This window comes from Nanorana parkeri, unplaced genomic scaffold (assembly GCF_000935625.1).
Source record: "Nanorana parkeri isolate BGI_ZX_2015 unplaced genomic scaffold, ASM93562v1 scaffold415, whole genome shotgun sequence".
NCBI classification, from domain to species: Eukaryota; Metazoa; Chordata; class Amphibia; order Anura; family Dicroglossidae; genus Nanorana; species Nanorana parkeri.
In genome coordinates, this window is record NW_017306683.1 from 889,005 (window position 1) to 905,971 (window position 16,967).

Consider the following 16,967-nt stretch of genomic DNA (forward strand, 5'->3'; position numbering starts at 1 on the left):
AAACAATGCATTCTAAACAATTCTATATTTTCTGAAAGCAGAGGGCCTGTAGAATAAAAAAATGCTAGTTGCAATTTTTTATGTTGGAATGAAATTTGGGCAAATGTTTATCAGTGTAGTGCACACAAGCTCAATATAATACTCATTTTTTGTGGAAAGATGGGGTTGTGTTTGGTACATAAATACCAAACATGTCAAGCCTCACAAGCCTATTAAATGGCAAAAAAACTACAGTACCCATGTGATAGCATGGATACAGTGACAGGTCCTCTTTATGGAGGCATCATTTGACCCCTGATGTCACCTAGGGACCCCAGAAAAGCTGATGAAGTGTAGATTGTGCTTCATCAGCTTCTTCTCTGTCCACAGCAGGCTGTGACAGGCTGAAACCGGAAGTGATTAAATATATGTTGCTTCTGGTTTCAGCGATCAGAGGGGAAAGCCGCCTCTGGAAGTGTGCTGATAAAAATGTATTTGCCCAAGTTTACGCTTTAAGCAAAAAAAAAAAACGTAAAAAGCAACAACCATCAAAGAAATTTAGTCAAGGGTAAAACAATTTAAAAACACTCATATGCCACAGTGCTATACACCTCTGTTATAGATCACTCATGTGCCCACTGCCCACCACCCTGCTTTGGCAGCAGCTGATCATTTTCTGTGATGATGATGTCAGCAAGCTCCTCCCACTATGCATTTCATCTTAATCAACTTCCTCAGGAATGGGGTACACAACATTATGCTCATTACCAACTTCCCATCTCCTCCCCCTAGTGCATAGTTAAAACCTAAATGCATCATATTGTCTCACTTTCCTGCTATTATAGTTTTGACCATGAGGTGTCACTACTGGCCAAATATCCCAATGCAAATAATGGCAGTTAGTAAACAATACCTTCTGCTTTTTAAAGAAAATGTCAATTTAAAATAGCGATATCTCTACATTTTAAATATGATCACAAAAATGGAAACAGTCTGTTGTTGTGATGCAGTCTGTTCAGTTTGGCAAAATGCATCACAATGCTTTCCTATTGGATTTCTGGTGCTCTATTCCAACCAATGCAATCCATTCTGATGCAGTCAGAAAAAATACTGCTTGCCTTATTTTAGCTGCATCTGATCACAACGGAAAGCATTGAAGCATACAAACGCACTGGAACGCAGCTGAAATCCCAATTTAAGCAACAACAAAAAAAAAAAAAACCCGGAGGAATGGCTGTGTATATAGTATACTTCAACTTTGCAAAAGCGCTTGACACAGTTCCCCACATGCAGCTAATGTATAAGTTCGTAGGTAAAGAGTATTCGATCTGTAATTGGATAGAAAACTGTCTTGAAGACTGCATTCAGAGAGTGGTGATCAATGATTCATATTCTGAATGGTCTGAGGTTGTTAGTGGTGTCCCCCAAGGTCCAGTGCTGGTCCCCTTACTGTTTAACCTATTTATAAATGACATAGAATTGGGGATTAAAAGTACTATTTCTGTGTTTGCAGATGACACCAAGTTATGTAGTGGAATAAAGTCCTTACAGGATGTCTTCAACTTACAAGCAGATCTGAATGCACTGTGTGATCTGAATGCACTGTGTGATTGGGTATCTATTTGGCAAATTAGGTTTAATGTTGATTAAATGTAAAGTTATGCACTTGGGGACTAAAAACATGCATGCGTCCTATACTCTAGGGCAAGGCTCGAAATTTGGGTCTCCAAGTACCGGCCCACGAGCCGGTACTATGTGGCCCACAGCCAGCTGACATGTCAGGCACACGGTCGCAGACCGCGTACCTGACTTGCGGGAGAAGCTCCACGGTCTGCATCTGTGTCGGATGCAGACCGCAGAGCAGCTCCTGTCAGCTCCGGCTTCCTTCGGCCTAAGCTCTGACAGTTCTGAGCTCCGACCAAAAGAAAGAATGTATGTGAGCAGGACCGATGTCTGGCTATCTAGGTGTAATAGTGAGGTCTGCTGCAGATCTCACTAATATAACTCACAGATAAACCAGGGATCGATCCTGCTCACAGCCTCCTCCCTGCAAAGACGTGAACAGGTGAGGGGGCTCGGGGGGAAGGGGTTGAGTGTATTAAGCATTGCAGGTATTGTCAGGTAGCAGTGAGAGAGACCAGTAAATGTCTTTTTGCCGATCTCCCACTGAATGAAACCGGAAGCGACGCTGATTGCATTTCTTACATTTGTGAGCTGTCATTACCCAGCTAGAGAAGCTGGGGAAGAAGCAGCTGATCAAGGACGATCTGTGCTTGATCAGCGTCTTTGAAGTGCAAAAGTGACATTAGGGGGTCTAATAGGTCCCTAATGTCACCATGAAGAGAACCTGTCACCTCCAATGTGACAAAAAAAAAAAAGGGAATAAAATAAACTTAACTAAAATAAATGTAAAAACACCCAAAAACATTTTTAAAGTTGTAGGGTGCGCCTACGTACAAAAACATTGATTGTTCCAAACATCTTGGCTATCGCCGCATACTCCAGAGTGAGAACAATACTTTTAGGGCCAATATTCATGGTTAATTCTAAACTGATGGCCAGTACAGGCTTTTAAAGCGCCTATGGACATTTTGGGGTACCGTATTTTTTCAACATTTCACAGGTGCACGCAATTTTTTTTGGCTTAATGGGGTTTCTACCATGAGCATTCCGAAAATGTCTGTATACACTGTGATTCTTAAATCCTTTGCTGATATTAACATGCTCTGCTATCCTCTGTCATTTCCTAATAGTCCTGCCATGTACTGGTACCCATATGGGCATTCCTAGATGCATATTACTTGACTAGTATTAGACATTATAAATATTCTAGTATCACGTGTTCTATCAGTAGTCATTAGAAACAACATTAGATCATTTTCTCTTCCCATTCTTTAACACTTTTACATGGCAGACACATTTTGCATGGGTAATATTCCACCCTTTCAAATATTATTACTTTATTTCTATTATGTGGGTTCACTACATTTCCTAGGGGTGTTCCATAGATCTCTGTAGTGTGGGCCTTTCTTAACATATCTGTTTCCGACAGCATTGTTGTGGCCTGCAACCTTTGCTGGTGGCATATCAGCCATAGTAAAAGTAACAGCCATTTGGGTACCACATTCTTGAAGAAACACCTGACTCTGCACTACCGAACCTGCTCATCCCCTAAAACATATGCCTCTCCTTTTAAGCCTGCCTGACATTTTTAATACATACATTAAAGCAGGGCTCAAAATTTCAAGTCCTGAGCTACTAGCCAGGCCTTAAAAGTTACTCGCCACCAGTTGCCCCACCTAACCCCTACCTGTCACCAGAACAGGAATAGAAGGGACATTTTCCAAAGGGGACACTTGTTTTGGTGACCCTGGTAACAATAAGGATTTCTCCCACTTTGCAGAGATTTCCTCTCACTTCCTAATGTAGTTGTGGGACAGGAAGTGAAGAGAAATCTCTTCAATAGGACACAGACAGGGGTTATAACCCAACCTTATGCTATCCATAATAAAAAAAATACAGTTTTGGCTTTACAGCAGAACTGCATCATTGTAGATGGGCAAGTATACAAGCTATAATTACATAATATGGCACACTTACTTTTTAAAGCAACTCCTCCAGTGATGTAAAGTCTGCCATTTCCCTCATTGCTCCGCTACCACCTCTGATATCTTTGTCTAGTCTTCTTCGGCGTTCAATGTTTTCAGTCATCTTGATTGGCTGGCCCAGGATGATGCCACCCAAGGCATGTCTTCAATGTACACTGACCTTTGTATAAACTCAGATAAAGCATAAGCTTTTATGGCAGAAGAGACATACAGGTGAAACTCGAATAATTAGAATATTGTGCAAAAGTTCATTTATTTCACTAATGCAACTTAAAAGGTGAAACTAATATATGAGATAGACTCATTACATGCAAAGCAAGATAGTTCAAGCCGTGATTTGTCATAATTGTGGTGATTATTGCTTACAGCTCATGAGAACCGCAAATCCACAATCTCAGAAAATTTGAATATTGTGAAAAGGTGCAATATTCTCGGCTCAAAGTGTCCCACTCTAATCAGCTAATTAAGCCATAACACCTACAAAGGGTTCATGAGCCTTTAAATGGTCTCTCAGTCTGGTTCAGTAGGAATCACAATCATGGGAAAGACTGCTGACCTGACAGTTGTGCAGAAAACCATCATTGACACCCTCCATAAGGAGGGAAAGCCTCAAAAGGTAATTGCAAAAGAAGTTGGATGTTCCCAAAGTGCTGTATCAAAGCACATTAATAGAAAGTTATGTGGAAGGGAAAAGTGTGGAAGAAAAAGGTGCACAAGCAGCAGGGATGACCGCAGCCTGGAGAGGATTGTCAGGAAAAGGCCATTCAAAAGTGTTGGGGACTTTCACAAGGAGTGGACTGAGGCTGGAGTCAGTGCATCAAGAGCCACCACACACAGACGGATCCTGGACATGGGCTTCAAATGTCGTATTCCTCTTGTCAAGCCACTCCTGAACAACAAACAACGTCAGAAGCGTCTTACCTGGGCTAAAGAAAAACAGACCTGGTCTGTTGCTCAGTGGTCCAAAGTCCTCTTTTCTGATGAGAGCAAATTTTGCATCTCATTTGGAAACCAAGGACCCAGAGTATGGAGGAAGAATGGAGAGGCACACACTGCAAGATGCTTGAAGTCCAGTGTGAAGTTTCCACAGTGTGTGTCTATTTGGGGAGCCATGTCATCTGCTGGTGTTGGTCCACTGTGCTTCATTAAGTCCAGGGTCAACGCAGCCGTCTACCAGGAGATTTTGGAGCACTTCATGCTTCCTTCCGCAGACGAGCTCTATGGGAATGCTGACCATTTTCCAGCAGGACTTTTTTTTTAAACATAAATTCTTTATTTTATATTTTAAAACCTTTGACGGTGATCACAAGAAGCGAAAAACAAGTGCATAAGTAGCAAATAGTTGCTCTCTCGGGTGGTCATAAAGAAAATACACCAAATGCATTGCGATGTATATGACAAAGTAAACAAAATAAGATATTTAAAGCGTTGAAAAAAATAAGGGGAGGGTGTTCCCCCTGCTCAGCTAGTCAGTGACCCGTAAGTATCTAAAGAGGGGGACATATAAGCACTTTTCCAGCAGGACTTGGCACCTGCCCACACTGCCAAAAGCACCAAAACCTGGTTCAATGACCGTTAGATTACTGTGCTTGATTGGCCAGCAAACTCGCCTGACCTGAACCCCATAGAGAATCTATGGGGCATTGCCAAGAGAAAGATGATACACATGAGACCGAACAATGCAGAAGAGCTATTGAAGCATCCTGGTCTTCCATAACACCTCAGCAGTGCCACAGGCTGATAGCTTCCATGCCACGCCGCATTGAGGCAGTAATTGCTGCAAAAGGGGCCCAAACCAAGTACTGAGTACATATGCATGCTTATACTTTTCAGAGGTCCGATATTGTTCTATGTACAATCCTTGTTTTATTGATTGCATGTAATATTCTAATTTTCTGAGATTGTGGATTTGGGGTTTTCATGAGCTGTAAGCCATAATCATCACAATTATGACAAATCACGGCTTGAATTATCTTGCTTTGCATGTAATGAGTCTATCTCATATATTAGTTTCACCTTTTAAGTTGCATTAGTGAAATAAATGAACTTTTGCACGATATTCTAATTATTCAAGTTTCACCTGTATACAATATCTTCGGCTTTAAAAGTTTACCTTCTAGCAATTTTTGTTAAAAACAGTTTTTGATACTATCTGAGTTACTGACCCAAACTCAGATGACTTATATGCACATTTATTCCATTTATTACAGGCTAGTCCTCCATATTATGCATTTGTAAAACTCTGAAGCCACTGGGGCTACAAACAAATTGCTATGAGATAATGATTGTAAGTTGAAGACTTTCAAGAGAGAGTCCAGAGCACTGGCGGTGTTCATAGGATTCTGTAAGGACTATTTTTGTGAATATTCCACAGCATTTGGGATGGTTGTTTGGTATGCTACTGTTCTATTGCAGCGTTTCTCAAAGTTTTTACTCACAGCATCCTTCAAAAGTATGCAAAATCTTGAGGCACCCCAGTCTAAAATGTAAAAAGCATACAGTAAATGTAGAAATGTAAAACATTATGTGTGGCCTCTCCAAAATATATATCAGGCCCTTTTCCCAGATAGGAGTCTGGTTTGGACTTTAATGGGAGGCCCCATGCACAAACAAAAAAAAATGGGTTTCCCCTTTCATATAAGAGTCTACCCTTAAAATCAGGAGCCCCTTCACATTAGAATTATCGTCACATCAGTAGCCACATGTGCGGCAGCATGGCAGAGGATGGGGGAGTGGAGCAAGCCTGAATGGAGGCAGACCAATTTCCTTTTCTGAATAGATCTCTGCACCATGGAAAGGCATGATGCTGTGCAAAAATTTTAAGGAGTCGCTGAAAAAGTAATCGCACCCCGGTTTAGAAAGTCTGCTCCAGAGGACCATAGAGCACTACAATCACATCATGACATATTTAATAAAATGGATCGAAAGGCTATTTTTTTGCATTAAAATTAATTTCTATGAAATAAAGTATTAATATAGTTTGTTCAATTAAAGAAACATTCATATAAATAGTTTTTAGTATTCAAAACCTGGGACTGCCCTTGAGAATCAGAGACAGATGATAACTATGTGAATGTGGGAACAGCCTTTTAACATACCAGTCCTGGAATAACTTTCGTTGGTGTTTGATTTTTACATTCCAAAAAACAAGAAATACGTATGCCGCCAACCTTTAAAGGGCACAGGGTTGTTTCTAGAGTGGAATGTGTGAACATGGAACTCAAATATTTGTCTAACGTTTGGCCTATTATAATATCAAAAGAAAATCAGATAAGGGCAGGCATTTCGTGTGTGTGTTTTGTTCGAACGTTGACTTGACTATATACTTTTTTTTAAAAAGTTTTTATTGAAGAAATTTTCCACTAGCAATAAAAATGAAAACAGAAGACAAGTACAGATAGGACGGGGCCGTGTCCCCACAATCAGTGATTTTTAACAGTCAACTAATAATGAAGCATTATGTTATCAGTAGCAAAATAGGAATAAGACCGTAAAATGAATTATAAAAGATCTTCCCCGAGTAGAACAAAGAGAAGTAATGGTCCAACCTCATAGACGTTGGACCCGTCTGAAGTCCAATCTTGGGAGAGGTTGTTCATCTGAAGGATACTATGTAATTTCTCATGAAATTATCAACCAGTTTACTTTGGATTTAACATACATAAAGGGAACATGGGGCTTTTTTCCAAGCTCGTGCAATGGAGATCTTAGCTGCGAAGGCGAAAAAAAGGAATAGTTTGTTTCGAGGCTTCGGGAACGATTCATTCAGCAGGATACATTGTAGTACTTTAAATACCATACCACCATACCAGAACAGTATATGAATTGGACTCTGGACTTGGCAATGTACTGGATGCTGGACTTAGTGACCCTGCAAAGCACACCATAGATCCTGCACAGCCCATCTGAGACTCTCTATGGTGGGCTCTGAAGGTTCTCAGGTGGGCTGGTCGGGGACCCTTTCCCTGCACCTCCCTCCCCCCCTGCTCCTCTTACCTGCTGCTGCTGGGGCCTGACCCCTACCACCAGACCGGCATTGCTAGGGACTGGCCGGAAGTGACAACTTTTGGAGATGGTCCTTGGAGGAGATCAGAACACCGGGGGCCCGGCCGCCTCCACCTCCTCCCCTGTCACCTGTACAGCTGATACCCATGTAAGGCTCCCGGGCCCCCCAGGCTGCCCGGGCACCTCACATGAGTGTTGGCTGCCCCCCCCTGATGGCATGCCCGGGTTCTGCATTAGCATTCGAATGACAGTGGACAAAGCTTACATTGCCCTGTAGTAAGTCACTTGCCTGTGTACAGCCTGAACCTTGGATTCAAGGGGGCTCTACAGTGACACAGGTATGACTCTTTAATGAGGCAACATCTCTTTGGGTCACATGGCTGGGGGTGGCATAATATTTGCAGTGTGTCTGCCACCCTTTTTCTGGCCATGGTGTCCCAAGTTGTTAAGAGCCTGGCAGGGAGATGTGTAAGGGCCATACACATCTCCCCGCTCAGCTCTTAGCAACCTGGGACGCACTGGTCCGAGTCCTGCCCAGCTCCTGGCAACCAGCAACATCACTGGATGCCAGGAGCTGTGTGGACGCCTGACCCAGATGGGGAGGGCAATGTCACTCAACCCCCCCATCCCCCTCAACTGGTGTCAGGTAGCAAAAAGGCAAGGGATGACATTGTTCAGTACTATTTGTAACCTTGGACACTTTTTAGGCCAAGTCAGGTTCACTTTCATTTTAAAATCCTGTATTAGGGCGCTCATAAAGAAACTATGGCTTTTTTAAGCCAGAAAGATATTCTAGTGTTTGTGTAATAATTTATTAATTTATCAATGCTATCAGCCTTATGCCACTCACATACAATCCCATTAATTCCCTTTGAAAAGTTAGGGTGCAGGGTATTCAAAATGTAACAAACTAGTGGCCAGAAAACAGTGAAGTGTGCCAAACATTTCCTGCTGCGTACTTTCATATCTACAAGCTAGAGAAACTACGACAAACGAACCTGAACAAGCTTGTTCTCAACATTCAGTTAGTTTGTTGGGATCATCATAAACCTGCATACATAAAACATGTTGACTAGATGAATGTTTTTGCTGGTGAATAGCTTTGTGAAATAAAAAAAACTAGAGCGGAACAGTAGTTATCGGCTTTGAGACAGATGCCATATTTTATACACGATAACAAATGTGACCTTTGCTCTGTGTTCACAGGATTAATCTATAAATGTGCAACAGAGTATGACCCCCTGGTTCAGCAGAGAAACACGTTAATGTGATCTTCTTACTTATCGTCAAGATAAGCAGATTGACATAAAATCCGTTAGCTGTGTCCTTGCAAGTGCTGTAAGGGACAGTATGTTATGTACAAGTATTAACTACAGACCTTGATGAACATGCACTTGTCAACTCAAGATTTACCTCTTATGTCCGGTGGTCACGAGTACATTTACATATAGACAAATAATATCAAACGCTTACCCTTTAATGACCCTTGATAAAGGGTCCAACAACAGGCACCTGACCCATTTTTGCTATTCCTGTTGAATACATTTTCAGATTTTCCCATTTTGTCAGTTCTCTTTTGCACTATATCTCACAATCTCAGATGGAAAAGAGGGACACCTTTTAGGACAAAGTATGAAGACGCAGCTGCCCCTTTCGCTGCTTTAGGGAGAGCCATACTCCACAGTACTGCTGGAAGTCACCTTGAGTCCCAATAAGAATGAATGGGGCCATTGTGTGCAGCTCTGGGTAGGGCTGCATAGTTATGGTTGTTAGGTTTGGGGCATGTCTTAAACCTTTTACTGTACTTGGATGTAAACAAACTTGCAGCTACAATAGCAGATTTGGGATAGTTACTTTTTTTGTGGCTTTGGGCTTTTATGTAGAAGTGATTCAACTTTACAGCCGCCCAATTACATCTAGAACCCAGAAACTGTAGCTACCCCATGTGCATCCTGGGCTCACCTGTGCCCCCCATAAACCTAGGACATCCATTGCCACTTTTTGTATGGAGAAAAGAGGGGAGATAACAACATCCATTTCACAATTTCCTCTGTGCATAGTGGTCAGATTCCAGCTGATGCAGCTAGAAAAACAACCACTCAAGTACAGTCTGCACTTGATTTGGTTGGGGAAGTGTTGAGGAGGAATTATGGATTCAAGGGATGCCTTATGCCTTCATAAAGAGATCGGATATGTGGAGTGACAGGTTCTCGACCACATAGAGTGCTGGTCAGCCCCTTTGGGATTAGTAATTAGGTTAAGTAGAAAATATTTTAAATAATAGTATAAAAAAAAATTAAATATTCAAATAAATGTATTGAAATGGAAAAGTAAACATTTTAAAGCCCCTCATCCCCCACTCCATTAAAAAAAAAAGAGTCACAAACAGCAGTAAAACCCAACAGGGGTTCTATCCAAAAACTGGAAAAAAATAAACTGATTAAATCACTTAGAATGGATGCTGCGCCTTATCAGCTGGGTCTCTGTGCACTAACCCGCATACCCTCTTTTTAGGGTGGCTCCTTTTCATTGCAGGGTCCTATGGAGCCACACGTGTGTGCTAGTAAACTGTGTGCATCTCCACAAACACACAGTCAGAAAAAGGCAAGCCATTCCTCTCCTCTCTGCCCCCCACCCCTCCTTTCTCCAAGGTAGTTGGACAGTTGCTGGAGTCTGCACTGTCCTTTGTGATGTTGTACAGGACAGGAAGTTCAGGGAAGCAGAGCTGAGTGAGTTGGAGCCAGTTTTTTGTTTTTTTTTTGAAACCTGGAGACCGGGGAAAAATATAAAGAAATACTTTGTTAGGAAATGTATATGTTTGATCTGTACTTAATATTGAAAAAAGGTTGAGAGTTTATTAATACTTTAAAGTAACATTAAATTCAGGAAATCTTACAAATACACTTAAGTACTTTAACTATTAACAACAATGTATCTTATTAGTGTATCACTCGGCTGTAGATACTCAAACCATTTTGGAATTGGTGCTGACACGGTCCTTCTGCAGGGGGGCTACTTTTGTTCCCCATGGTCCGTGTGTGTGTGTTGTAAAGTAGACACTGCTCCTAGCTCACTCCCGTGATGGTCTACAATCTTATGTTTAGTTGAATAAGTAGTTTAAAGATTGTAGTCCATCACAGAAGAGAGCTTGGTGCAGTGGCTACTTTACAGCACACACAGGGACCATGGGGAACAAAAGTGAATATGGAAAGTTACAAGGACAATGTACCGTGATACAGCGCTCGATCAGGGGGGGTTCGCATTAAAATTAGTACTAACTGTACTTGTTTAGTTGAGCGGCTTCAGAAACATACGGACCTGGGTATCTGACCGATGGGGGAATCCAACAGAAAAAGGAGGGGAGAAGCGCTACAAACCAAGTAAAAAAGAAAGATCAGCCCTCTGTCCCCCACAGCCCAAAACACCCTTTTTCTACCATCTACCCAAAATACACAAAAACGAAACCACACCCCCTGGGAGACTCATTATCTCCAGCATCGATAGCCTCACCAGCGGCCTCTCCAAATACATAGATGAGTTCTTACAACCCTTTGTGATCACCTTCACTGATTTCCTAACATTACGCAACACCAACCCCTCCGGTCTCAAGTTCACACATATGATCGACGATCACGAACTCATCTTCTTAGATCTGGAACTTACACACAAAGACAATAGGATCATAACCAAAACCCACTTCAAACCTACAGCCGGCAACTCTTATCTTCATTTTAATAGTTGCCATCACCCCCTATGGAAACGTGATGTCCCCAAGGGTCAATTTTGGAGACTTAAAAACTGCACTGAAAAAAACGACTCAAACAAAGCCACCTCCTAAAAAATTAATTAATTGAAAAGGGGTACCCCAAAAATCTGGTCACCAAAGCCCAGGAGTTTTTTTCCAAACATAACTACACGGACAAACAAAAACCAACACATGGAAGCAAAATAACGACACAAAGTAACGCAGTACGCTTCATCACACCATTCAATAGTAGCTAGAGAGCCATTGAATCCATCTTAAAGAAAAACTGGCACCTACTACAGTGTGACCTGAAATTAGGCCCATCTTTACCACCCAAACCAACCATAGTGTTTAAAAAGGCGAAAAGTATCAAAAACATCATAGCACCCAGCAAATTGGCCCCCACCACAGCAAAACCAACCCGCACCTTCCTTTTTGACAATAGAGTAGGAGTCTAAGTGTAAGAAGAAATTATGCCTTACTTGCCAATTCATAACACATGGCCAAAAAACTTTCAAGGACAGCATGGCCAACATTTACCCCATCCATCAATTCACTACCTGTGGACACGACCACGTGATTTATGGCCTAAGATGCCCCTGTAACCTCCTCTACATAGGACGCACGATACGCCCACTCCGCAAACGCATAGGAGAACATAGAAGGTTCATTGAGAACGGTGACATTGAACACAGTGTCCCAGACACTTCCTCTGCAAATACAAGAAAAAAATATAAAAAAACTCCAGGTGTTTATCATTGAACAGATCCTCAATAACTTATCCCCACCTGAAAGATTCCGCCAGCTTTGTAGACAGGAAACGTACTGGATCTACAAGTTAAACACATTATCCCCTTATGGTCTCAACGAAGAAATAGAAATTAACACGGTCATTTAAAAAATGTTCCTTTATTTAGTAACTGTACATCCCAAAAATTGCCTTCATTCCTAGAATCTGGTCTGTTTCTCCTTAACCAAACACTTCATATTTACCCTCAGTGTATACATCAGCGCTACGGGTCCGCCTATATGCTTGCCCCCCCCCATCTCCCTATAGGCTGTTTTTCCTCCCTGATTCACGCCCATTGTTTGATCCTCCCCTTTCGTCCCTTTAAATAGTTTCCCCGCCATTTCGTTCACCTTCTCCCTGGCTTGAAAAAGAAGTGTTACACTTCGAAACGCGTAGCCTCATTTTGCACACACCCAGCCTCCACCCGACTCGTGCCCGCGTGTTCCGCCAGCACAGGGCACGAACCGAGTGTCCCACTCCAGCCTGTAACCATTGTCCGGCACTCCAGCACCCGGATCACTACCGCAGCATCGCGGTAATACGAGCCGCCTGTGTCCCCCTCCTCCGTCACACACATAGTGTGACACTGCCGGCTCTCTGCCCCGCACACCACAAGGACTGCTTCCGCCGGCCGTATCAACACCAGCATCCGCCCTGCATTGCCGGCCAAGCTGCCTCCGTCCCCCTCCTCTTTCACACAAGCAGTGTGACATCACCGGCCCCCTCCACGCCAACTCCAGAGACTATCGGTCCCAGCACCGCAACGGCCCACCCCTTCCCCTGTCAGCAATCTCCTTGTCACAGGGAAACCCCTGACATCAACAGGGAAGGCCTCTGACAAGTTCCCCAAGGGCATACCCGCCAGAAAACCCCCTTTTTGATCAGCAACTGAGGAATACATCGCCTCTGCCTCCTCACCACCCTCAATCAACAGGACCACAGACAACAGACATCCCTCCAAACAACGGTTCACAGTTTGGAAAACCGGAACCATCCACCTCTACTCCTCGCTGATGACTTTGCAACACTCCTTACCTAAGGGTAAGTTTCTACATTTGTTTTGATTTGTTTTACACAATATCCTCATCTCCGTATTACACATTTATGTTTTCTGGGACAATTTGGACAAATTGGATCAATCACTGAACTTATCACACGGGAATTACAACTGGCCCCTTTTCCAGCCTTCATTCCCCCCAAAAACACCCTGTTTTTTACTTGGTTTGTAGCGCTTCTCCCCTCCTTTCTCTCATGGGGAACAAAAGTAACTACCCTTCTGAAGGAAGGACCATGTCAGCACCAATTCAGAAATGGTTTAAGGATCTACAGCCAAGTTATACACAAATAAAATACAGATAAAAATGCATTCAAGTACCTTAACTATTAACATAACTGTATTTTATTTGTGTATCAGGCCCCCACTCCCAGCTCACTCCTGTGATGGACTACAATTTAACAACTTAGTCAACTAAACATGAGATTTTAGACCATCACAGGAGTGAGCTGGGAGCGGTGACTACTTTACAACACATACAGGGGCCATGGGGAACAAAAGTAGACATCCTCTAGAAGGAAGGACAGTGTCAGCACCAATTCAGAAATGGCTTGAGGATCTACAGCTAAGTGATACACAAATAAAATACATTTTTGTTAGTAGTTAAGGTACTTGAATGTTTTTTTTAAGATTTAACTCCTGAGTTTAGTATCACTTTAAGTACTGTCACCTGTGAAGTGATGGTACATACAGCAGTGATGAATAGTCCCCTTTTGGAAAACATCAGGACTTTAGTATCAGATCCAACAGGACACATCAAAGTCTAAAGGAGATTGGTGAACATAGGAGACATTTCCCAATCACCCTGCTTGGCCTCCTGAAAAAGTGAGCCGAAGGTGAGGCTGCCATAAACACAGGATGTTAGTCGAATAGTTGGTATCAGAAGGGACAGGGGTAGAGAAGCGGTTGGAAGGCAGGTGTCGGTGAGCAGTCACATTTTTTAATTTCTTTTAAGCCATTTCAGCCCCCAGTAGTGAATTGGGCTCTACTGAGCTATATGTCCATGGTCCCTGAAGTGATTATGAACTTGAAGCCTAAGGGAATGAAGTTGCCATAAGGGGTACTGCTACACCGTATCTCTTCTGGCAGTAGAAGTAAAAGGGGTAATATTCAGTTTTGACTTGAATGTACCTAAAGGGTATTTACCTGTATTTTGCAGCTATAGTACTCTCTATACATTAAATGGTTTAAATACAGGTGAAACTCGAATAATTAGAATATCGTGCAAAAGTTCATTTATTTCAAATGCTGGAACATGAAGTCAACAACCCCATAGAGCTCGTCTGCGGAAGGAAGCATGTAGTGCTCCAAAATCTCCTGGTAGACGGCTGCGTTAAACCTGGACTTAATGAAGCACAGTGGACCAACACCAGCAGATGACATGGCTCCCCAAATCAACACAGACTGTGGAAACTTCACACTGGACTTCAAGCATCTTGCAGTGTGTGCCTCTCCATTCTTCCTCCATACTCTGGGTCCTTGGTTTCCAAATGAGATGCAAAATTTGCTCTCATCAGAAAAGAGGACTTTGGACCACTGAGCAACAGACCAGGTCTGTTTTTCTTTAGCCCAGGTAAGACGCTTCTGACGTTGTTTGTTGTTCAGGAGTGGCTTGACAAGAGGAATACGACATTTGAAGCCCATGTCCAGGATCCGTCTGTGTGTGGTGGCTCTTGATGCACTGACTCCAGCCTCAGTCCACTCCTTGTGAAAGTCCCCAACACTTTTGAATGGCCTTTTCCTGACAATCCTCTCCAGGCTGCGGTCATCCCTGCTGCTTGTGCACCTTTTTCTTCCACACTTTTCCCTTCCACATAACTTTCTATTAATGTGCTTTGATACAGCACTTTGGGAACATCCAACTTCTTTTGCAATTACCTTTTGAGGCTTTCCCTCCTTATGGAGGGTGTTAATGATGGTTTTCTGCACAACTGTCAGGTCAGCAGTCTTTCCCATGATTGTGATTCCTACTGAACCAGACTGAGAGACCATTTAAAGGCTCAGGAACCCTTTACAGGTGTTATGGCTTAATTAGCTGATTAGAGTGGGACACTTTGAGCCTAGAATATTGCACCTTTTCACAATATTCTAATTTTCTGGGATTGTGGATTTGGGGTTTTCATGAGCTGTAAGCCATAATCATCACAATTATGACAAATCACGGCTTGAACTATCTTGCTTTGCATGTAACGAGTCTATCTCATATATTAGTTTCACCTTTTAAGTTGCATTAGGGAAATAAATGAACTTTTGCACGATATTCTAATTATTCGAGTTTCACCTGTAGGTAGCACTGCACTATTATTTAAAACTAGGGATGCACCGATATCGATACAAGCATCGGTATCGGCCGCGATACCGAGTATTTGCATGAGTACTCGTACTTGTGCAAATACTCCAAAACATAAAACGAGTACCTGTGCCGCGTCCGCCAAGCTGTGCCACACTACATTGTGTTCATGTTCTTCATAATATTAAGAAACTGACCTAAAAATCATGATTTTGTATTGCTTTAGAAAAAATGTGACCTGTCCCTTTAAGAAAAAGTATCGGTAATTGGTATTTGAAAAAAGTATCAGTACTCGTACTCGGCCTTAAAAAAGTGGTATCGGTGCATCCCTATTTAAAACAGAATATGAAACAGTAAATAGTGCTATAATGCACCTTGACTGAAGACTCAACTCTACAGGGAAGCATATCCCACCTCAACCTAACCGCTCAACCATCATGTTCTCAAACAATTCATCCCCACACAGCTCCCTCCTCATGTATCACTTCCCCATCCCTTTTAGATAGGGAAGCCCTCATGGGCAGGGCCCTCCTTACCATCTTGTCTTGATTTGTATTGTGATTGTAATGTCTTCCTTATATTGTCAAGCGTTGAACAAACTGTTGGTGCTATATAAATCCTGTATAATAATAATAAGTGAATTTATAGCACGATTTATCATTTATTTAAAATATGAAAGTTTTAAAACTTTCATATTATATTTTAAATAAATGATAGGTAGCACTGCACTATTTCAACTGTTTGTTGTAGTGCACTAGTCACAATTCTTTTAGCACAGCTGCTTAGAAACAGGAGGAGTTTAAGCACAACCGTAGCGCGATGGTTCTTTTTAAAAATACAAAAAAAAAAAAGTCTGCAGACAGTGACCAGGAAAATATGGCAGCAGCGGCAGATGGATAGACAAGGGGGAAAGGGGACCTCCTTGGTCCAGCTCTGCTGGAAGAGGGCAAGCTAGAGGGTAAGTCTGCCAAAATGTGCAAGTCTGCTGTGCATGCAGGCACATTTTGGCCAATGTTCCAGGTGAACACCGCTGATTAAGTTCTGATTTAAAAACTAGGTTAACTGGAAATGTGAATACGTCAGATATGTAAAGTCGGTTATTTATACTGACATTTGTCATGTTTGTGCATGTTTCCTTTGAATTATATGTTGCAGGGAACAATCACACCTCTAACACACACCCAACAGAGTAATCAGCTGTAAGACAGTGTTTGAGTGCAGATGCATACTTAAATGATTATTGAGTAGGACATGTACAGTATTTAGGATTTCCTCAAAATTTTGATGACGCAGAGTACACACCCTTTATTCATAACACATGTATTATAAATTAGAACTCCATGTTTTACCTGCTAAAGGATTTAAAGTTATGTGCAGCCAGCCTCTTGAGCCAGACACACCTGCTAGGCAGGTCAACTGAGACAGCTTAATCAAGAACTCACCCCAAGCACACAGATTGGCTAATGAGAGAGCACTTTCTCTTCTGAGTCAATATA